This window comes from Chiloscyllium plagiosum, unplaced genomic scaffold (assembly GCF_037043375.1).
Source record: "Chiloscyllium plagiosum isolate Xiang-an unplaced genomic scaffold, Cpla_swu_hap1 HiC_scaffold_15, whole genome shotgun sequence".
NCBI classification, from domain to species: Eukaryota; Metazoa; Chordata; class Chondrichthyes; order Orectolobiformes; family Hemiscylliidae; genus Chiloscyllium; species Chiloscyllium plagiosum.
The window spans coordinates 31,878,601-31,901,655 of NW_028270153.1; the positions used below are offsets into that span (position 1 = coordinate 31,878,601).

Genomic DNA, 23,055 nt, shown 5'->3' on the forward strand with positions numbered 1-23,055 from the left:
ACTCTCAGACAACAACTCACCAGGACAAATGACCCAACACCCAGCATGAGCAAAACCAACGTAGTGTACAAAATCCCATGCAAAGACTGCACAAAACACCACATAGGACAAACAGGAAGACAACTAACGATCCGTATTCATGAACGCCAACTAGCCACAAAATGATACGACCAGCTATCCTTAGTAGCCACACACGCAGATGACAAGCAACATGAATTTGACTGGGATAACACTACTATTATAGGACAAGCCAAACAGAGAACAGCCAGGGAATTCCTAGAGGCATGGCACTCATTCACAGATTCTATCAACAAACACATCGACCTGGACCCAATATACCGGCCACTGCCGCGGAACTGACAACTGGAAGCGGCAGAGACCAACCACTACAAATGCTGGAGGAAAGATCACAGAAGCGCTTCACAGGAGGCTCCCAAGCACTGAGGATGTCACCTAGACAGGTGACGAAATGTCTGCAACACAAATTCCAAGCTCGGCAAACAGGACCACAACAGAGTAATGCTTTGAATCAGATGACTCTTTCACAGAACTGAGAGGAGTTAGGAAGTGTGTTTTTTAATACTTTTGAGAGAGGTGGAAGAGGAACCGGGGAATAAATGGTTCAATCCACTTATCGAATGCTTTTCCTCATCAGTGCTTCACTTCTTGCTGTAACCACAATGATCATTGAAATGCTGCAACATAGCACTCAGGGACCAGGCTGCTCCGCTGGGCTCTTCGCTCAATGTCATTGTGCTAATTTACTCAAAGCCTATCTAGACATGTGCATCATCACTATCTTGCTTTTCTGCATTTTGCTCCCTCAGCCAGAGATACCTGGCTCATTTTATTACTGTCTTGTCCTTCCATTTAGCACAAACACAAAGCCAGGAAGCTTGCTACAGTTGTCAGCACAGCCTTAGTCCAGTCAAGAGGGAGGGCCATCACTCATGGGATACTTGTTCAGTACATGTACAGTACCCAATACCAGTCCAGGCCTCACTCAGGGCAGTAAGAGACAGCATCCTCTCCGCATAAGGGAACTGGAGCTAAATGACAAGCAATACATCACTCATTCTCACTGTTTCTGTCCTACTATGAGATTTTTGTTCTTGAAATGAAAGACAGTTATCACAGAAGATGAAAGTGGTCAGCACAGCTGGTGCAAGTGGTGAAGTTTCCTGAGTGAGTGAGTTGGCACTGTCAGTTTGAGGTGGGGCAAGGTGAGTGGGGAAGAAATTGCATGCTTTAATGAGAGTGATAGAGCATGAGCCTTGGTGGGAGGTGGGTGTACTGTCAGAGATAGAGATAGCGTGAGGTATCAGGGAGAAATGGTGGCACTAATTCTAGTCGAGTGGAGAAGGACATTGACCTTCTTCTTACAGTGCTGGGCATTCCTACAGACAGCTGACACAGCCTCTGCACAGGTGGCAATCTTAGACAAGGTTGGCATGGTCTGATTCATGGCCTCCACTGTTCATAGTAGGAGGGAGTGGAAGTCCTGCTCGTGCACCATCCCATCCAGAGGGACCCTCAGGACACTGCCTGCAAAATGGGGTAAGGGCTTCCCCTTGATTGCCAAGTCTGAGGCGAATGTCGAGAACAGTGCAGGGCAGCTCCAGACTGATTGTGCTGGTGTGGGTGCACAACGACCTTTTAAATACGGTGCCAGTGACAGGGTAGCCAGTCAATTGCAGGATCTCCAGTGAATGCTCAGTGAACGGTGCCCAGTAAGATAGAATGGAAATATGGTGTGATTTTCGCCACGGCTCAAACAGCAATTAAAGTAGTGAGAGTGGTAAGGCACAGTGAGAAAACATGCTTGGCCATACAATGGGAATCACTCCATCAAACTCACTTAACCAAAATATTGTGAGGTTCTGCTGATGAGAGTTATACAGAAGGCAAGAGAAGTGACAGGTTGAAAGAGATACTTCGCAAGAGAAAAACAAAGGTTGTAATTTCTAGACAGCAATATTAGGTAGGGGGACATGATGTCACAGATAATGTAAACAATTTATTGGAGAGAATTAAGAGGAAGAAATTTGTGAAGAGATGAAAAATGAAATATTTACAGAAACCTGAAGAGAAATGAATGGAGAGAACTTTAGGAAAGGCTAGTTAAAAAAATGAGAGGGAGAAAGAGATAATAATGAATAAGTGATATCTGAGTTTATTTCCTTTGAGTTTTACTTGAATGGACAGAGAAATTGGGGAGGTGGAGGGATAAATACTAAGGGAAAGATTAGTGCAAACAATATCAAGCCAAACAGAGCTAAATTTAATGTAAGAAAACACAACTTATCTCCCATACTTCCACCTGCCCAAACTACTTCTTCAGCTTTCAGATCCTATAAACCCACAGTTCTTCTTCCATGCTAGTGATGTTCTTATTAAGGGGGAATAAATAGGAGTTGGATTAGACCATACAAACCTCATGAGCCTTTCAACACAATTATGGCTGATCATTTGCTTTCACTCTATTTTCCTGCCAATTACCAATGTGTTTTGATGACCTGTAAAGGCCAAAAAATCTGTATGTCTCAATCTTAGATATACTTGATGATGGAGCTAAGGTCTACAGGTGGTCCTCAGGTTGTAAATGGGTTCCATTCTTGAGTATGTGTGCAAGTTGATTTATATGCAAGTCAGAACTCAAAACAGGATAACGTAAAATAGCTGTTCATCAGTACGAGGAAACATTCACCTGTTAGATCTTTAAAATTAATGTAAAGCACATCTCTATATGGGATCTCATTCATAAGTACGAGCATTCGTAAATCAGATGTTCGTAAATCGGGGTCTGACAGTATCAGTTGTGTTCAGTTTTGGGTAAAGTATTCCTTCTACAGGTATTTGCAATTACCCAACTTGGGTAGCACAATTCCAACTGGAAAGGTGTACCTGCATCCCCTCTGCTACTTTAGGCCATTATGGTCAATGATTGTGCCATGGGCTGATATCTAAATCACTACCTTTTGAACTGATGGTACAGTATAAATTTATTTTAAATTTACTTCCATAAAGTCAGTTTAAATATATGAGTAATGGTAGGGCATGAGCACCTGGATTACATGCATTACAAGTAGCAGATGGATCTTCTTTGAATAGATGTGCACAGTCACTGCACTACCATGCCAATGTTGCTAGAGGTCAAGTTGCATAATTCCCAGGTTGTGTTTAAAATATTGTCGCATCTATGAAAAGCAGAGTGCTTTGTAACAAAGGAACAGTTGCTGTACATATGCAGCCGAGTTGGAATCAGAAACAAATTAAATACTGAAGCAAAGTGATTCAAATGCAAAATGAAAAGCCAGAGCCTGGCTTGAGATTACATCTGCATTTACTGCCTCATGTCAATACAAATTTTGAAGCATAAACGTATGTGAAGGTTAACAAACAATTCCCTTAACTATTCCAAAATCATTTTTTCTGTGTCATTCAATCATATTCTTGCACTGTTTTCAACACGTTAGCTATTTTTACGTTCCAAACTGACTAGACTTCTAAATGTCAACATTATAATATGTTTACTTCCAGCATTTCAAATACTGAAATCTATAAACTGGCTAAACCAGAGAATGTGAAATTCTGCCATTATGTTACTTCCTCAATTTCACTTCTCCCTTTTGTATTCATTCATAGCCAGGAGGTCTTTTTTTTCCTGAGGGTATTAAAATTTATTTTAAAATTGTCTCTTTTTTTAAACACACTTTACATAGGATTTCATAGGGTACAGAAATAGACTACTCACTCCAACCAGTTCTTGCCATTTTTATGCTCTTCTCAAGGTACTTCCCATTTTTTCCCTCACCTAAACCTGCCATTGCAACCATCTATTCCCTTCTCCAAATGTTTAGCTAGTTTCCTCTTAAATACAGCTATAATATTTGCTTGAACCACTCATTGTATTTAATAAGATCCTCATCCTTCCAACTCTGGGTAAAGAAGTTTCTTCTGAAATCATGATTGGATTTCTTGGTGACTAACTTATATCAATTTTCTTGAATATATGTTCCTCCCACAAGAGAGGAAACATCTTTTGATAAGATCTGTAGTTCAGGTTGAGGTTCTGGATGTAGGTTTGCTCACTGAGCTGGAAGGTTTGTTTTTAGATGTTTCATCACCCTACTTGGAAACATGATCAGTGAGCCTCCAGTGAAGCTTATTTGGTCATTCCAGAGTTCTTTTATCAAAAGAAAGAGATCCACAGTGTTAATCCATTCCTGCACCCACATAATTTCTGGTATCATTCAGAAAATCTTATTTGCAGCCTCTTCTGTGCCTCTATCTTGAAGATAATGCGGTGACCAGAACCAGGTACCGTACTCTTAATTGTGGTCCAACCAAGGTTCTGTATAGGTTGAGCATAACTTCCATATCAATCAATCATAACCTTCCAGGAATAAAGTCTAGTGCTTGGTTTGCTTTTGCCGTGGCCTCGCTAAATGAGTTATGCAACCTTTAGGCATTGGCACTTATACTCTAAAATCCCTATATTCCTCTACCCCATCTAAGTAAAAAATCACACAACACCAGGTTATAGTCCAACAGGTTTAATTGGAAGCACACTAGCTTTCGGAGCGACGCTCCTTCATGAGGTGATTGTGGAGGGCTCGATCGTAACACAGAATTTGTAGCAAAAATTTGCAGTGTGATGCAACTGAAATTGTACATTGAAGAATTGATTGTCTGTTAAGCCTTTCATCTGTTAGAATACAGTGATAGTCTCACTTCTTTCATGTGTAAATCACAAAACCCTTTTTTTTAAAATTGCATTCTCGGGTTAGCTGTTAACAATGGTGATAGCTAGACAATATGTTGAAGGTGTTAGCCCCCTGTGTTCTCTGTCTATGACCTGATGTTTAGATTGATTCTAATCTAAAAAGTAAGATAACAGAGTTTTATATAAATTCATGCAGTTTTTGAGTTCAGAGTTCTACATGAATGTATGCAGTTTTTGAGCAAAGTGCAATGTAACTCTGCAAGTACAAAAAAATTCACCACACAAAATATGTGTGTGCATGTGGGTCTTTGTCTGTCTGTGTGTGTGTGTATGTCTGGGGTGGGGGTTGTGAGTGTGGGAAAGTGTGTGTATGTGTGTGTGTAGTGAGTGCAGAGTGTCTTAAGTCTGTGAGGGGGTGCATGTGTGGGAGTGTGTGTGTCTATAAGGGTGTGTGTGAGTGATTGTGTGCACGTCTGTGTACCTGTGTCCGTGTGTATGTGAGAGTGTGTGTGTGTGTAGGAATATCTGTGTGTGTGTGTGTGTAGTGCAATGGTGATCACCTGTAATGTGACATGAACCCAAGATCCCGGTTGAGGCCCTCCAGTTGGTTCGAGCCCTCCACAATCACCTGATGAAGGAGCGTCACTCTGAAAGCTAGTGTGCTTTCAATGAAACCTGTTGGACTATAACCTGGTGTTGTGTGATTTTTTACTTTGTACACCTCAGTCCAACACCGGCATCTCCAAATCATGTCTACCCCATCTAGACTTTCACCTTTTAACCAATAAGTGACTGACCTCTTCCTCCCACCAACATGTACTAATATACAATCATTTGCACATTCTGGAAGTTTATTGGCTGCTAGCAACAACTACGCTCTCCTGAGTATTGACTAACCACACCACCCCAACAAATTGGGGTAGCTGAAAATGGGCAGTATTATTTGGAATAGAATTTATACAATTTATCAAAAAAAAGTTCAGTTTGTGCGCAAGTGTGAATTTGCATCCAAAACAATGCTGGTACGATTACAGTTCAAATTTCTTGTAAAAGTCACAAACATAAAAGTGACATTAATACTATATTCAACAATTTAATATAGTTTCATTGATTGTAGTATTGGTTTCTTAGTATTTTTAAAAAACCTGTATTCACAGCCAGTGTGAGTGGGGCCTGATCTGTGTGATGTAATCTTTCCCACTGGTTCAACATTCACTGATACAAATACAAATACTTTGGGGCATAACCGATTCATATTTAAAATTCCCTGAGTTCCCTAGGCTGTGTTGTTTGCATGAGCAAAAATTGAACCCTTACATATCCTTGACAGTAATGATTATAGTACTTGAGAAAACTAGCCTTAAATTTTTTATTCATGTTGTAACATAACTGAAACAGCTTTTTCAGGAACTATGACTGGGAGGACTTTTGCCCAAGCAATTGGCTCAATGTTTTTTAAACTTCTGTTACTAATGGTTCCTTAGTTAAAATAGAAATAATGATATTGGGCATAAATATTATATAGGACTTGCTGTGATTGTTGATATTGTATTGCAGAAAAGGGCTTTTATTTAGTTATATAGATAGTTATATAGATAAGTGCCTCTTATTTATTATTTGAGAATCAGCCTAAAAATTATTTGCACTTTAATAAATTCTCCATAGATTATTCTCAGGGAATGAAAGGTTATGGGGAGAAGGCAGGAGAATGGGTTGAGAAACATTTCAGCCATGATTGAACGGCAGAGTAGTCCGGATGACCTAATCCTGCTCATACGGTCTTTTGGTCTAACCAATCTCTAGAGAATACAATCAGACATGATTGTATGATTCAATTGATGATAAATGAATGAAATATTTGTTATTACAATATTGCTAAGAAGAAATGGCAGATCATGATGAAAATACTTGTAAGTGTATCTTGAAATTGAATTTTCTTCTCATAACATTGATAATTTAGTATAATTATAACAGAAGTAATAACAGGCTGAGATTAATAAAACGGAAATACTAGTGTTAGATTCATACTCTGATATCTCTTAATGGCAATAGTTTCTTTAAATAGTCGTCATGGGTCCTGTCCTTGAACAATTACAGTGTTTATCCTATTGAAGGACCCGCAATATGTTAGGAGGAAATTACAGACTTTCAAACCAGTGACAATGAAGGAATGTGCTTTCATTGTAAATTGAAGTGACTTATGACTCAGAAGTGAACTCGTAAGAAGTGAAGAAGGTTATTTAAGATTTCAAAGAGATCCTGATCAATTGGATGAATTGGCTAGGGAGTGACATATGGAGTTCAGTTTGGATAAATGTGAGGTAGACAGGATTTACATGTATTCGGAAAGGCAAGGACCAATTAGGGATAGTTAACATGGCTTTGTGTTTGGGAAAACATGTATCATTTACTTGATGGAATGTTTTGAAGTCATAACTCAGAGGATTGATGAGGGCAGAGTGGTGGACGTGATCTACATGGACTTCAGTAAGGCATTCAACAAGGTTCATCATTGCAGACTGGTTAGCTAGGTTTGATCACATGGAATACAGGGAGAACTAGCTATTTGGATATAAAACTGGCTTGAGGGTAGGTGATAGAGGATGGTGGTGAAGGATTGCTTTTCAGACTGGAGGCCTGTGATCACCGGTGTGCCACAAGGATCGGTGCTGGGTCCACTGCTTGTCATCATTTATATAAATGATGTGGATATGAACAAAGGACGTATAGTTAATAAGTTCGCAAATGATACCAAAATTGGGGGTGTAGTGGACAGCGAAGGTTACCTCGGATTACAATGGGATCTTGATCAGATGGGCCAATGGGCTAAGGAGTGGCAGATGAAGTTTAATTTAGATAAATGTGAGGTGCTGCATTTTGGAAAGGCAAATCAGGGCAGGAATTATACACTGAATGGTAAGGCCTTGGGAAGTGTGGCTGAACAAAGAGATCTAAGGGTACAAGTTCATAGTTCTTTGGAAGTGGAATCGCAGGTAAATACGCTGTCTTTTATTGGTCAGAGCATGGAGTATAGGACTTGGGAGATCATGTTGCGGCTGTACTTGACATTGGTTAGCCCACTTTTGGAAATATTGCACACAAATCTGGTCTCCCTCCTATCGGAAGGATGTTGTGAAACTTGAAAGGGTTCAGAAAAGATTTACAAGGCTGTTGCCAGAGTTGGGTTTGAGCTATAGGCAGAGGCCGAATAGGCTGGGGCTGTTTTCCCTGGAGCATCAGAGGCTATGGAGTGACCTCGTAGAGGTTTATAACATCATGAGGGGCGTAAATATGGTAAATAGACAAGGTGGGGGAGTCCAAAACGAGAGTGCATATGTTTACAGTGAGAAGGGAAACATTTAAAAAGGACCTAAGGGGCAACATTTTCATACATAGTGTGGTCCATATATGGAATGACTTGCCAGAGAAAATGTTGAAAAATGGTATAATTATGAAATTTAAAAGACATCTGGATGGGTATATTCGTTGGAAGGGTTTAGAGAGATATGAGCCAAGTGCTGGCAAATGGGACTCGAGTCATTGAGATGTACAGCACGGAAACAGACCCTTCGGTCCAACTCATCCCATGCCGATCAGATATCCTAACCTAATCTAGTTCCATTTGCCAGCAGTTGGCCCATGTCCCTATAAACTCTTCCTATTCATATATGCATCCAGATGCCTTTTAAATGCTGCAATTAAACCAGCCTCCACCACTTCCTGTGGCAAGTCCTGTTCTAATTTGCTTTTCCAAAATGCAGCACCTCACATGTATCTAAATTAGACTCCATCTGCCACTCAGCCCATTGGCCCAACCAATCAAGATCCCATTGTACTCTGAGGTAATCTTCTTCACTGTCCACTACACCTCCAATTTTGGTGTCATCTGCAAACTTACTTCCTATGTTCACATGCATTTATATATAAATGACAAAAAGGAGTGGACCCAGCACCGAACCTTGTGCACTCCACTGGTCACAGGCCTCCAAGCTGAAAAACAACCCTCCAACACCACCCTCTGTCTTCTACCCTTCGAGCCAGTTATCATCTAAATGTTTCCCTGTATTCAATGACATCTAACCTAGCTAACCAGTCTCCCATAGGGAATCTTGTCAAATGCATTACTGAAGTCCATAAAGATCACATCCATCGCTCTGCCCTCATTAATCCTCTTTGTTACTTCTTCAAGATCTCAACCAAGTTTGTGAGACATGATTTCCCATGCACAAAGCCCTGTTGACTATCCCTAATCAGTCCCTGCCTTTCCACATAAATGTAAATCCTGTCCCTCAGAGCTCCCTCCAACTTGTTCACTATCGATATCAGACTCATCAGTCTATAGTTCCCTGGCTTGTCCTTAACATCCTTCTTTAAAAGTGGTGCCACATTAGCCAACTTCCAGTCTTCCGGAAGCTCACCTTTGACTATTGATGTTACAAATATCTCATCAAGGGGCCAAGCCATCACTTCCCTAGTTTCCCACAGAGTTCTAGGGTACACCTGATCAAGCTCTGGTGATTTATCCACTTTTATGTGTTTCAAGACATCCAACACCTCCTCCTCTACATTATGGACATTTTTCAAGATTTCACCATCTATTTCTCCATATTCTACATCTTCCATGTTCTTCTCCACAGTAAACACTGATGCAAAATATTCATTTAGTATCTCTCCTATCTCCTGCATACAGGCCACCTTGCTGATTTTTAAGGTGCCCTATTCTCTCCCTAGTTACCCTTTTGTCCTTAATGTATTTATAAAAACTCTTTGGATTCTCCTTTACTCCATTTGCCAAAGCTACCTCATGTCCCCTTTTTGCCCTCCTTATTTGCCTCTTAAGTATACTCCTACTGCCTTTATACTCTAAGGATTCACTCGATCTATCCTGTCTGCACCTGACACATGCTTCCTTCTTTTTCTTAACCAATCCCTCAATTTCTTTAGTCATTCAGCATTCCCTACACCTACCAGCCTTTCCTTTCACCCTAACAGGAATATACTGTCTCTGGACTCTCATTATCTCATTTCTGAAGGCTTCCCATTTTCCAGCCATCCCTTTACCTGTGAACATCTGCCCCCAATCAGCTTTTGAAAGTTCTTGCCTAATACTGTCAAAATTAGCCTTCCTCCAATTTAGAACTTCAACTTTTAGATCTGGTCTATCGTTTTCCATCATTATTTTAAAGCTAATAGAATTATGGTCGCTGGCCCTAAAGTGCTCCCCCACTGACACCTCAGTCACCTGCCCTGCCTTATTTCCCAAGAGTAGGTCATATTTTGCATCTTCTCTAGTAGGAACATCTACGTACTGAATCAGAAAATTGTCTTGTACACACTTAACAAATTCTTCTCCATCTAACCCCTTAACACTATGGTAGTCCCAGTCTACGTTTGGAAAGTTAAAATCCCCTACCATAACCACTCTATTATTCTTACAAATAACTGAAATCTCCTGACAAGATTGTTTCTCAATTTCCCTCTGACTAATCGGGGGTATATAATACAATCCCAATAAGGTGATCATCCCTCTCTTATTTCTCATTTCCACCCAAATAACTTCCCTGGATGTATTTCTGAGAATATCCTCTTTAAATATAGCAGTAACGCTATCCCTTACTAAAAAAACACAGCTCCCCCACCTCTTTTGCACCCTTTTCTATCCTTCCTATAGCATTTGTATCCTGGAACATTAAACTGCCAGTCCTGTCCATCCTTGAGCCATGATTCTGGAATTGCTATGATATCCCAGACCCATGTTCCTAACCATGCCCTGAGTTCATCCAGTCTTCCCTGTTAGGCCTCTTGCATTGAAGTAAATGCAGTTTAATTTATCAGTCCTACCTTGTTCTCTGCTTTGCTCCTGCCTGCCCTGACTGTTTAACTCACCCCTCTTTCCAACTGATCCAGTCTCAGATTGATCTCTTTCCTCACAAGCTCCCTGGGTCCCATCACCAATCCCCCTCCCACCCCACCTTACTAGTTTAAATCCTCCCTAGCAGCTCTAGCAAATCTCCCTGCCAGTATATTAGTCCCCTTCCAATTCACGTGCAATCCATCCTTCTTGTACAGGTCACTTCTACTCCGAAGAGATTCCAATGATCCAAAAATGTGAACCTTTCTCCCATGCACCAGCTCCTCAGCCACACATTCATCTGCTGTATCCTCCTATTCCTCCCCTCACTAGCTTGTAGCACTGGGAGAAATCCAGATATTACTACCCTCAAAAATTTCTTTTTAAATTCCTGTCTAACTTTCTACATTCTCACTTCAGAGTCTTATCCTTTTCTCTTCCTATTCGTTGGTTCCAATGACCTCCTGTTTGTCCCACTCCCCTTTGAGAACATTCTGCACTCCCTCAGATATCGTTGATCCTGGCATCAGGGAGGCAATACACCATTCTGATTTTTCTGCTGGCTGCAGAAACGTCTGTCTGTGCCTCTGACTAGACAGTCCCCTATCACAATTGATTGCTTGGAACCCGACATACCCTCCATTACATTAGAGCCTGTCTCGATACCAGAAACTTGGCTGTTTGTGCTATATTCCCCTGAGAATCCATCACCCCCTACAATTTCCAAAACAGCATATTTGTTTGAAATGGGGATAGCCACAGGAAAGTCCTGCACTACCTGCCAACCTCTCCTACCTTTCCTGGAGTGAACCCATCTATCTGCGGCTTTTCTCCCTTTCTATAACAGCCATCCATCACACTTCCTGGTTCTTGTAAATTCCTCTTTGCCTCTAACTGTCGTTTCAACCAATCCATTCGATCTTTTAGGATTTGCAATCAAAGACACATCCTGCAGACATAATCCTCAGTAACATGTAAACTCTCCCTGAACTCCCAAATCTGACGGGAAGAGCATATCACTCTAGTAAAGGCCATCTTTGGTCCTTCACAATCTACAGACCCAGAAAATAATGCCGTCTTTTTGCTCTAAAAAAACAAGTGCTCCAGCCTAACTTAGTACTTACAGTTTATATTTTTAAAATTTAAGCAAAAGACAGATTTCAATAAAACATATAATCAAGAAAGAACCCACTCTACTCACTACTGTAGATTTACAGCAAAGCTACATGTTAAAGAATGTTCCTGTGCTGTGAGCTGCCCTACACAGGTTCCTCCAAGAAAGTTGTGAATTTTGCTGTTTGTTAAGTTTTCCTAGACACACTCCAATGTCCAGAGATACATGAATTCAAACAGCAAAGGCAGTAACTGCACAGGTTCGCTACTGTGTCAGTTAGCAGTGAAAGTTTCTTTCTCCCTCTCTCTCCTTCACTGACCATGTGCTGTACTTTCTGTCCTTCTCCCTTTTAAAAGTGCTGTTGTTTGACTCTTTTCCCCCAAAGTTCCAAAACAATGAAACAGCATATAAAACAGTAATTGCTGCTCCTGGAATTCAAGGATATCACCTCCAAAACCTAAAATACCTCAAAAGAGGAGCAGCTCTTACAGCCATAATTTTTTCCTATCCTCCATCTTGAATTAATTTAGGATATCTAGTCAGAATGGAAGAGTTGGGCTGAAGGGTCTGTTTCTGTGCTGTACATCTCTATAATTCTTGCATTTTGATAGAACAAACAAGGGCAGGACTTATACAATTAATGATAGGGACCTAGGTGGTGTTGTAGAACAAGGAGACCTGAGGGTTCAGGTACATAGTTCTTTAAAATTTGCGTGACAGGTTGATAGGGTGGTTAAGAAGGCATTTAGCATGCTTGCCTTCATTACTCAGATCCTTGAGTACAGGAGTTGGGTCGCTATGTTGAAGCTATACAGGACGTTGGTGAGGCCTCATCTGGAGTACTGCTATAGGAAGGTTATTATTAAATTGGAAAGATTTACCAGGATGTTGCCAGAAATGCAAGGTTTGAGTTATAACACAGGCTGGATAGGCTGGGACTTTTTCCACTGGAGCATAGGAGGTTAATGGTTGACCTCATAGAGGTTTACAACATCATGATGGGCATAGATAAGGTGAATAGTAAGGGTCTTTTCCCTAAGGTGGAGGAGTTCACAACTAGGGGCATAATGAATTGAATTGCATTTATTGTCATGTGTACTGAGGCACAGTGAAAAGCTTGTCTTGAGAGCAGTGGAGGCAGATCGCATAGTTAAGTAGCATAGATAAGTAAATAATAGGTAAACAGCGGCAGTGCATGTTCATAGCTCCTTGAAAGTGGAGTCGCAGGTAGATAGGATAGTGAAGAAGGCGTTTGATATGCTATCCTTTATTGTCAGAGTATTGAGTACAGGAGTTGGGAGGTCATGTTATGGCCGTACAGGACATTGGTTAGGCCATGTTGGAATATTGCGTGCAATTCTGGTCTCCTTCCTATCAGAAAGATGTTGTGAAACTTGAAAAGGTTCAGAAAAGATTTACAAGGATGTTGCCAGGGTTGAAGGATCTGAGCTACAGGGAGAGGTTGAACATGCTGGGGCTGTTTTCCCTGGAGCGCTGGACGCTGAGGGGTGACCTTATAGAGGTTTACAAAATTATGAGGATAAATAGACAAAGTATTTTCCCTGGGGTCAGGGAGTCCAGAACTAGAGGGCATAGGTTTAGGGTGAGAGAGGAAAGATATAAAAGAGACCTAAGGGGCAACTTTTTCACGCAGAGGGTGGTACGTGTATGGAATGAGCTGCCAGAGGATGTGGTGGAGGCTGGTACAATTGCAACATTTAAGAGGCATTTGGATGGGTACATGAATAGGAAGGGTTTGGAGGGATATGGGCCAGGTGCTGGCAGGTGGGACTAGATTTGGTTGGGATATCTGGTCGGCATGGACGGGTTGGACCGAAGGGTCAGTTTTCATGCTGTACATCTCTATGACTCTAAAAACAAAAACACAGATCCAGGCAAATGTTAAAGAGTTTGTGAGTCCATAGGGTAGAAACTGTTTCAAAACCGGCTGATACATGTGTTCAGGCTTCTGTACATTCTCCCCGATGGTAGAGGTTGTAGAAAATTTTTGCCAGGGTGGAATGGATCTTTGAGAATGCTGGCGACCTTTCCTTGACACGGGCCTGGGAGATGGATTCTATAGATGGGAGGTTGGCCTCTGTGCTTGTCCGGGCCGAGTTCACCACTCTCTGTAACTGTCTCCGATCTTGAAAGGTACAGTGCCATAAGGTGAGAGAAAATAGTTTTAAAAGGGACACGAGGAGCTACTTCTTTTTTAAAGTACAGAATGTCTCACATGTGAAAATGAACTGCCAGAGTAAGTGATGGATGCAGTTACAATATTTAAAAGACATTTGGATAAATACACGAATAGGAAAGGTTTGGAGGAATATGGACCAAATGCAGGCAAGTGGGACTCATTTAATTTAGGAATATGGTCTATATGCACTAGTTGGATCGAAGGATTTGTTTCCATGCTGTATGATTCTCTGAAGGAATATTCACAACATTGCTGTTCCTGTGTCCTTTGAGTAGTAAATCGTGGAGCTAGGGAGTATGTTTGAAGTAATCTTATGGCAATACATCCTGGAGAGTATGGGCACAGTAGAATTGGAACTGAATTCAATGGCAAGGACACTAATTGTACTGACATTTTGTTCCTTGACTTGTTTAGTGTTTACTCAATGAGGCAAACGTAGGTATTCCATCACAATTCTGATTTGTGTTTTACATTGGTTGAGTGTCACTAGTCTAACTGTAGCAAGCTTTTTCCTTGCTTAAGTGTTAATATGGCTCCTATTCAATGAATGTTGATAGTGGCGAAATTTGGTGATAATGATGTCACTCCCTGAAGGTCAGGCAGAAAGATTTGGGTCTTATTTTGGAAATGATCATTGTCTGGAACCTATATGGGGAAAATATTATGTTACTTGTCAGCCCACCTTGAATATTACCCAGACATGGTCTGTAAGGTAACATAGACCATTATAATTTTGGAGAAGTGGTGAAGAAAGTTGATTGTCAGCAAACAGTTCCACACTAACTTTCTGACAGAACTCAAGTTATTTAAGTTGAAAATGGTCACATCAAGGATATTGCCCTGAAATCATCCTGCAACATTGCCACACAGTTGTAAAGATTCTCCCCCACAACTAAGACCATTTTCTTATATATCTAAAATAACTCCAGTCACTGTTGGGTTATCACTTGAGTCTTCATCTTTGTTCTGTCTGGCATACAGAAGTGGAATAAGCAGAATTAACTGGACGCTATCATGGTGAAATCCTCAAGAGAAAAGTGCACAGAATTGCTCACATCGAAGACAATGCAAGTGAGGTCAGGCAGAGGGAGCAAGTACAATTGGGAGAGGTCTTGCCAGGAGTTTGGGATGGCACTTTTGCTGCTTTTGGTATTTTACTTCCTTTGTTGCAGGTAATTGTTTCCCTATGTGCAGCCCTATGACAAGTGACAGTTAGATTTTGTTTGAGACCAGATTTACATCATTTGACACCAGCATGCACTTCTTAAATGATGATCCTGCTGCGGTCTGTATTTCATCTAATCTGTCATCAACAAACAATGTTAAAACTGTGCTTTGGCAGGAATGAAGTAGAAAATTTCAACTGCTTTTCACCTGAGCAGGTGAAAATTGTCCAAAGTTTATTCTTTCAGCCATGGCCACATCAGTAGCATTTTCACCTGAGTCACAAGTGTATGGGTCAAGACACTCCGAGATGTAAACACAAAAGTCAAAACTAAAATTTTAGTGCAACATTCCCTCAGTGTGATGCTATCAACATTTTATTTTCCAGATGAAACATTAGATAAAGGACCTGTCTGTCCTCTCAGGTGGCACTATTTTGAAGAAGAGAAATGGAGATATCCTCAGTATATTAGACAATTCTACAAACATCACAAAAAATAGATGACCTGCTGTTGGGAGCTTGTTGGACACAAACTGGCTCCCATATTTTCAATTTTGCAACAGTAACTTCATGTCAAAAATATCAGTTACAAAGTGTGATCTTAATATTTTTTAAAAATAAGATGTCTTTAAACCCAATTCTGCTAAGCAGTTACAAAAAAAAACTCTTGGAGAAACTCAGCAGGTCTAGCAACATCTGTAGAGAGAAAGCAGAGTTAAAGTCAGGTCCAATGACCTTTCTCCAGAACTGAAACCTGCTGAGTTTCTCCAGCAGTTTGTTTTTGCAATTTCTGCAGCAGTTTCTGTTTTTGTATCAGAACTCCTGTCAGGGTGAAAGGGAAGGCTGGTAGGTATAGAGAATGCTGGATGACTAAAGAAATTGAGGGTTTGGTTAAGAAAAAGAAGGAAGCATATGTCAGGTAGAGACAGGATAGATCGAGTAAATCCTTAGAAGAGTATAAATGAAGTAGGAGTATACTTAAGAGGGAAATCAGGAGGGCAAAAGGCGGACATGAGATAGCTTTGGCAAATAGAATTAAGGAGAATCCAAAGGGTTTTTACAAATATATTAAGGACAAAAAGGTAACTAGGGAGAGAATAGGGGCCCTCAAAGATCAGCAAGGCGGCCTTTGTATGGAGCCACAGAAAATTGGGGAGATACTAAATGAGTATTTTGCATCAGTATTTACTGTGGAAAAGGGTATGGAAGATATAGACTGTAGGGAAATAGATGGTAACATCTTGCAAAATTCCAGATTACAGAGGAGGAAGTGCTGGATGTCTTGAAACGGTTAAAGGTGGATAAATCCCCAGGACCTGATCTGGTGTACCCGAGAACTCTGTGGAAGCTGGAGAAGTGATTGCTGGGCCTCTTGCTGAGATATTTGTATCATTGATAGTCACAGGTGAGGTGCCGGAAGACTGGAAGGTTGGCAAGCATGGTACCACTGTTTAAGAAGGGCGGTAAAAACAAGCCAGGGAACTATAGACCGTGAGCCTGACCTCAGTGGTGGGCATGTTGTTGGAGGGAATCCTGAGGGACAGGATGTACATGCATTTGGAAAGGCAAGGAGTGATTAGGGATAGTCAACATGGCTTTGTGCATGGGAAATCATGTCTCACAAACTTGATTGAGTTTTTTGAAGAAGTAACAAAGAAGATTGATGAGGGCAAAGCAGTAGATGTGATCTATATGGACTTCAGTAAGGCGTTCGACAAGGTTCCTCTTGGGAGACTGATATGCAAGGTTAGATCTCATGGAATACAGGGAGAACTAGCCATTTGGATACAGAACTGGCTCAAAAGTAGAAGATAGAGGGTGGTGGTGGAGGGTTGTTTTTCAGACTGGAGGCCTGTGACCAGTGGAATGCCACAAGGATCAGTGCTGGGTCCTCTACTTTTTGTCATTTCCATAAATGATTTGGATACGAGCGTAAGAGGTACAGTTAGTAAGTTTGCAGATGACACCAAAATTGGAGGTGTAGTGGACAGCGAACAGGGTTATCTCAGATTACAACAGGATCTTGACCAGATTGGGCCAATGCGCTGAGAAGTGGCAGATGGAGTTTAATTCAGATAAATGCGAGGTGCTGCATTTTGGGAAAGCAAATCTTAGCAGGACTTATACACTTAATGATAAGGTCCTAGGGAGTGTTGCTGAACAAAGAGGCCTTGGAGTGCAGATTCATAGCTCCATGAAAGTGGAGTCGCAGGTAGATAGGATTGTGAAGAAGGCGTTTGGTATGCTTTCCTTTATTGGTCAGAGTATTGAGTACAGGAGTTGGGAGGTCATGTTGCAGCTGTACAGGACATTGGTTAGGCCACTGTTGGAATATTGCGTGCAATTCTGGTCTTCTTCCTATCAGAAAGATGTTATGAAACTTGAAAGGGTTCAGAAAAGATTTCCAAGGATGTTGCCAGGGTTGGAAGATTTGAGCTATAGGAAGAGGCTGAACAGGCTGGGGCTGTTCTCCCTGGAGCGTCGGAGGCTGAGGGGTGACCTTAAAGAGGTTTACAAAGTTATGAGGGGCATGGATAGGATAAATAGACAAAGTCTTTTCCCTGGGGTCAGGGGAACTAGAGGGCATAGGTTTAGGGTGAGAAGGGAAAGATATAAAAGGGACCTAAGGGGCAACTTTTTCACGCAGAGGGTGGTACGTGTATGGAATGAGCTGCCAGAGGATGTGGTGGAGGCTGGTACAATTGCAACATTTAAGAGGCATGTGGATGGGTATATAAATAGGTAGGGTTTGGAGAGATATGGGCCGGGTGCTGGCAGGTGGAACTAGATTGGGTTGGGATATCTGGTCGGCATGGACTGGTTGGACCGAAGGGTCTGTTTCAATGCTGTACATCTATGACTATAACTCCAACATTCGTTCGTCGTATAAGTTTACAGGTGACTATTTTGGTACATTACTCAATTCAATATTGAACTTTTGCAGTTTGAAAAGGGGAGAGTAATTGTAAAGATAAATTAAAAATATCAGAATCAAAACCTGTCAGTAGTTCGACCCTGAAATGTAATCAGTTAGCTGTAGAAAAGACTGATTTTATATTACATTCTCATCTTTATTACTCGTTACCGTGCTACAGGTGGCAGCTTGAAACATTCACGTTTAACTAATTTTTTGAACATCTGAATTTCTTCTGTCGCGTTCCCATTGTAAACAAACGAAATGTGATAGAGGATTGTTAAAATAGGATCCTTCTACAATACACATTGTTTTAAGGTACAGGTACTAACCAATTAACCGAGGTCTAAGCAAGTGAATACATTAAATGTGTTCAACTGCTTCTCATAAGTAAATGCAATAAACTCAGATCAAGTGGCTTCTCGCAAATAAATTAATATAAAACAAAAGGAAAACGCAATCAACTGAACTGAAGAATGTAACTCGATGTGAAATTCAACGTTAGCAACTAGAAGGATTTTCAGACAACTCCAACCTACAATCTCAACTGTGTCCTTACCCGCAGGTTAAGACTGCCTCACCAGGCTTCCCAACCCCATACAACTGAAGGGTCCTTTTCCCCGCAACTCCACCTACCTCAGTTCTGCTCACCATTTGTAACTGTTGTTTGTAAAGTTTCCATCAGGCTCTTCAGAATCTTTATCCTGTGCCCCCTACTCTGAGCTATTACGCCATGATAGCACTTTCCCAGTACAATCACGAATCTGGGTCTAGATCTGGATGAATACAATAAGAACCTCAGAGGAGCGATGGGGACCCTACTTTGCTTAACTTCACTTTCTCTCCACAAGTGCTGCCTGACCTGCTGAGTTTTCCCCCAGCAACGCATGTTATGGAAAACTCAAGAGGGGGTCAGCGTGATTCAGATATTACAACGAGAAAATATGACAAGTAAAGAAACGAAAATAATGGAAGGGAAGACAACAGGACATAATAAAAACTAAACAGGGAACCAGCAAGAGACAGTCATAGGAACAGAATTGTAATTTAGTTTGAGACAACGCCTGATACTAAGACATTGTTGGGGAATGTAGAGAGCAGTATTGAAAGGTAGTATGACTCAGAAAATGGTAATCAGAATAGGATCGAAAAGAAATGTAAGTGCTCAGTTGTGATCACTGATTTTTTGTGTTCTTTCCTGACGTTTTTCCCCGTTTGAATGTACTATCGGGCTGTATAATGATGCGGCCAAGTCCAACCCTGCTGGAGTCCAACCCTGCTGGAGGGCTCGGCCTGTGGGGCTGTGTCCTGATCACCCTTTGCAAAGGAGCTGCCAGGCTGAATTCCCACTCCTCTCCTGGTCTCCCCCCTTCCCAGCGACACGCTGCATTCCCCTCTGCCGCAAAACCCTCATCATTCCTCAGCGTTAGCAAGTCACACTCACCCTCGCAGCTGAACTTGCAGGAGGCAGCACCTCGGCTCACGCTTGGAGCATGTTTTTCAGGAAACCCAAACAAACGTCGCTATGGTAACTGCCGGCGGGTTTTCTTCCGGGTCACCCCCCCGGGAGGGTACAGTGGTGTCACAAGGTGGTGGCCCACCTCACTCAGAGAGGGTAAAGGTGCAGCTCCAGCAGTTCATGTCCCGTGGGCGAATTGGGACAAAAACAAAACACGTTTTGTTCAGTTAAGGCAGAAATAATCTTTAATCAAAGGCCAGGCGACGTGAGGCTAATTGCGTGGACGAGAATCTTTTCATCTCTGACAACACTGTGAGGGGGTGCTGAGCTCCTAAAAGCAGATAGAGTCAGCTTACTGGACACAAGATTGCGATCAAAACTTGCAATCTTCCCAGACAAGCAGGGTAGGAAATGGTTTTAGCGTGACTGTAAAATAGTTCAGTGTGATCTAGGGTGACCAAACACTTTCACAAGTTAAAACTTGGGATGGCAGGCTAAATAATTCAAATGGATAATTCAAATGTTGGAAATTTAAAATTAAAAAAAAAACCTGAGAAGCCTGGCAGAGAAAAAGAGAGCTGACGTTTCAAGTAAGTTAGTACTTGTTCATAACTCAAAAAAGGCTCGGAAAAGAATGCTGTGGTCATGTTGAAGCTCCATTTTGAAGTATTTAAGACAAACGAGATCAGTGTCAGTCACAAGTTTTATTCATTTGTCCTTCTATGTGATGATTGACATATTCGCCAAAGAAATAGCAGTATCAGGAAAGGGCAGTTGAAGTGGGAGGTCATGTGAAGGCATTAGCCAGAATATGCCCAGTTAGACTTTGGGAACCCTATTCTGCAGTTCATTTAAAAAGGACTAATCAGTCATGGAGCCATGGTGTCAAAAAGATGATGTTTGCATTAAATTGTATTAATTTACTAAATGAATTCATATATTTTCTACACATTTTTAAATAATATTTTGCACCTACTTATTATTTTAGAACTATTCTTTTACACTTTACTGTTCTTTTACATAACCACTAGCTATGAGGAAAATTGGATAGCAACCTGTTTCTGGGAGGTTTGCCAGTGCCTACTTAACAATTGGCAAGTGATATGTTTGACTGGCACATTGTCGACTTGGAATGCAATTTTTGGAAAACATTCACTGAATAGCCTATTTATGATACTAAAACAAATGTCACACACAAGCAATTCAAATATTGTAATGTAAAACATTTTCTTCGTAAAGTTGTATACTATGTTTCAAGTTCTTAAGTCAGTGATCAACAGAATATGGTTGTAAGTACAGCCTCTATTTCATTTAATAGTGGAGAGGATTAAAAGGACAGAATGGTCTATTCATTTATTTCCTAAACATAACCAAGATTAATGCACCTCAAAAGACTTTATTAAAAAACCTAGGTGCCATTGCTGATCTGCAAAGTTCTTCAGAAATTACATTCAGAATAATCAGCCGTTAATTATACCACATAATGCAACATTGCTTTCATAGCATTTTTAATTTAAACATTAAAACTGGCAAAAGACTGAAAAACTCAACTACAGCTGAAATTTTTATATAAGAATAAAAACTTACTAGCTCGGAATTTCTGATCTTCAGATAGTTGAAGTCTGACATACCTTAACAAAAAGGGATGTTGGGACATAACAGATGTCATAGAGATGTACAGCATGGAAACAGAACCTTCGGTCCACTTCGTCCATGCCGACCAGATATCCCAACCTAATCTGCCAGGACTTGGCCTATATCCCTCCAAATCCTTCTGACAGGAAGGAGACCAGAATTGCATGCAATATTCCAAAAGTGGCCTAACCAATGTCCTGTACAGCCACAACACGACCTCCCAACTCCTATACTCAATACTCTGACCAATAAAGGAAAGCATACCAAATGCCTTCTTCACTATCCTATCTACCTGCGACTCCACTTTCAAGGAGCTAGTAACCTGCACTCCAAGGTCTCTTTGTTCAGCAACACTCCCTAGGACCTCACCAATAAGTGTATAAGTCCTGCTAAGATTTGCTTTCCCAAAATGCAGCACCTCGCATTTATCTGAATTAAACTCGATCTGCCACTCCTCAACCGATTGGCCCATCTGATCAAGATCCCATTGTAATCCGAGGTAACCTTCTTCACTGTCCACTACATCTCCAATTTTGGTGTCATCTGCAAACTTACTACCTATACCTCCAATGTTCACATCCAAATCATTTATATTAATGACAAAAAGTAGTGGACCCAGCACCGATCCTTGTGGCACTCCACTGGTCACAGGCCTCCAATCTGAAAAACCACCCTTCATCACCACCCACTCTGTCTCCTACCTTCAAGCCAGTTCTGTATCCAAACGGCTAGTTCTCCCTGTATTCCATGAGATCTAACCTTGCTAAACAGTCTCCCCTTGGGGAACCTTGTTGAACGCCGTACTGAAGTCCATATAGATCAAGTCCACCGCTCTGCCCTCATCAATCCTCTTTGTTACTTCTTCAAAAAACTCCATCAAGTTTCTGAGACATGATTTCCCACAAAGCCATGTTGACTATCCCTAATCAATCCTTGCCTTTCCAAATACATGCTGGAAATGTGTTGCTGGAAAAGCGCAGCAGGTCAGGCAGCATCCAGGGAACAGGAGAATCGACGTTTCGGGCATAAGCCCTTCTTCAGGAATGGCTAGGGAAGGGATTCTTTCCAAATACATGTACATCCTGTCCCTCAGGAATCCCTCCAACAACTTGCCCACCACCAATGTCAGGCTCACCAGTCTATAGTTCTCTGGCTTGTCCTTACCACCTTTCTTAAATAGTGGTTCCACATTAGCCAACTTCCAGTCTTCCGGCACCTCACCTGTGACTATTGATGATACAAATAACTCAGCAAGGGGCCCAGCAATCACTTTCTTAGCTTCCCACAGATTTCGAGGGTATACCTGATCAGGTCCTGGTGATTTATCCACTTTTATGTATTTCAAGACATCCAGCACTTCATCCTCTGTAATATGGACATTTTTCAAGATGTCACCATCTATTTCCCCATATTCTATATCTTCCATGTCCTTCCCCACAGTAAACACTGATGCAAAATACTCATTTAGTATCTCCCCATCTCCTGCGGCTTCACACAAAGGTCGCTTTGAGGGGCTCTATTCTGTCCCTAGTTACCCTTTTGTCCTTAATGTATTTGTAAGAACCTTTTGGATTCTCCTTAACCCTATTTGCCAAAGCTCTCTCATGTCACCTTTATGCCCTCCTGATTTCCCTTTTAAGTATACTCCTACTGCCTGTATACTGTTCTAAGGATTCATCAATCTCTCCTGTCTATACCTGACACATGCTTCCTTTTTCTGAACCAATTCCTCAATTTCTCTCTTCATCCAGCATTCCCTACACCTACCAGCTTTGCCTTTCATTCTAACAGGAATAGTTAGTCTCTGGACTCTCATTATCTCATTTCTGAAGGCTTCCCATTTTCCAGCTCTCCCTTTACCTGAGAACATCTGGTTCCAATCAGCTTTTGAAAGTTCTTGGCTAATACTGTCAACATTAGCCTTCCTCCAATTTAGAAGTTCAGCTTTTAGTTCTGGTCCATTCTTTTCCATCACTATTTTAAAACTAATA

General features: G+C 41.3%; 1 protein-coding gene across 2 annotated transcripts in view; it reads right to left on the reverse strand.

Moving 5' to 3' along the window:
• The window catches only part of LOC122560154 (protein LKAAEAR1-like), a 51,298-nt gene extending 31,796 nt beyond the window's left edge, over window positions 1–19,502 (reverse strand). The window contains exon 1 of one of the 2 annotated variants that reach the window (XM_043710480.2): window positions 18,607–18,711. The gene's annotated coding sequence lies outside the window, so the exon portion shown is untranslated. Of the gene's footprint in view, window positions 1–18,606; window positions 18,712–19,414 lie in introns of those variants that run through there. The other variant, XM_043710478.2, reaches the window with a different exon arrangement.
• Between the last annotated feature and the right edge of the window lie 3,553 nt (window positions 19,503–23,055).